The following is a 1,617-nucleotide window of genomic DNA, read 5'->3' on the forward strand; positions in this document are numbered from 1 at the left end:
CATGTCACAAATATTCATTCTATAGGTCATAATAACATATTTGAGCATAAGGGTCTCATACTTATCTGAAAATCACTAAGAAACATTGATGCCTTATCAAATTAGTTGCATTATCATCTATTAGGTCATATATCCATTGTTCATTCATTTACAAATCAAAACATGATGAGGGACATATCTCATCACTATCATAAAACATGCTCATAACCAACAAAAACAACAAGGATATAACAACCATAAATACCAGAGACAAACACATATATTTACCCATCAAATACAAAAGGAAAGAAGATATTATTATTGAATTAAGGCTTCTGTGATCCATATCAAGTTTTTGAGACAGGTTTTCGGTGATAATCACATCAAAATTCATTTGCCAACGTGTTTCGAACCAACAAGTGTGGTTCATCGTTAGGAAAAGATGAAGAACCAGATCCATGCAACAAGTTAAATAGAGAGACCGATCATTCAAACTGCTAGAAAGAAACAACTACTATTGACCAAATGAAACAACTACAATTGATTGGGCAACAACTATTTTGACTAGATGAAGAGTTAGGGAAAATTTAGTTAATTAATTAATTTGTTAGATCTATTTAATTTCATTAAATCTATATGTAACTAAATTTTATGAACTAAGAACTATTAAACCTAATAAGTACTTTAATATCCTTTTTTTAATATTTATAATTTAAAACTAAATAAACTTATAATATTATAGGGAATATTATAAGATACTATTTTTATTAATTAAATAATTAATTGGTTAATTAATTAGTTAATTTAATTACTAAGTCTAATTTATATGTAACCAAATATGTATTATTTCCTTTTATATTTATACTGATATATGAGGTATCATGGGATAAATTGGGATAAAATTATAAATAAATATTTACTAATTAATAAATTAATTAGTTAATTTGTTTATCAAAATAGTTTATTTTCATTTAAATGAAATAAATATATTATGGGATAAATAAAGATTCAAATTATATGTTAATAAAATAATTATTAGATATGTTTTCTAAACATAAATTTCTATAATACTAACCTTATTTATCTATATATCTAGATTAATAAAAACTAAGTAAAAAGTAAAATTATTAGAACTTAAACTAAGAAAATAAATAAATAATAAGGCAAGTTTTATTATCCTTTTGTTTTCAATTTAAAACCAAATGAAATATAAGTAAACTTATATGAACAAAGTGTTAATAAATTAATGAATAAATAAAGGTAATGAGTACCAAACAAAAACAACAAATCACTAGAAAGGGGAAAAACAATCCAAAAGACGAGGGAATAAAACCAGAAAAGAAAACAAAATAGGATGAAGAGAGGTAAAAAAAAGGGGGGTGGGGGGGGGCTAAGAGGAAAGGGCAGGGATCCAACAACTTCTAATCTTCCAGCCATTATCTCTATTGAGATTTCTCGACCTCCTTTTAATTTCTATGGACTCGCTAAACTTACGATGATGAAAAGGAGCAATCTTAGCAATAACCTTGGCATCCTCAATACATATATGATGTTTAGTCTTCTCTGCGTGCTCTGCCAAGGCTGAAGACTAGGTCCTCCCATGGTTGACGCTGGCTGTATGCTCATGAATCCTCTGAT

This window comes from Pinus tabuliformis, chromosome 9 (genome assembly GCF_031772625.1).
Source record: "Pinus tabuliformis cultivar Carrire ecotype Pingquan chromosome 9, CPIR1, whole genome shotgun sequence".
Taxonomy (NCBI): domain Eukaryota; kingdom Viridiplantae; phylum Streptophyta; class Pinopsida; order Pinales; family Pinaceae; genus Pinus; species Pinus tabuliformis.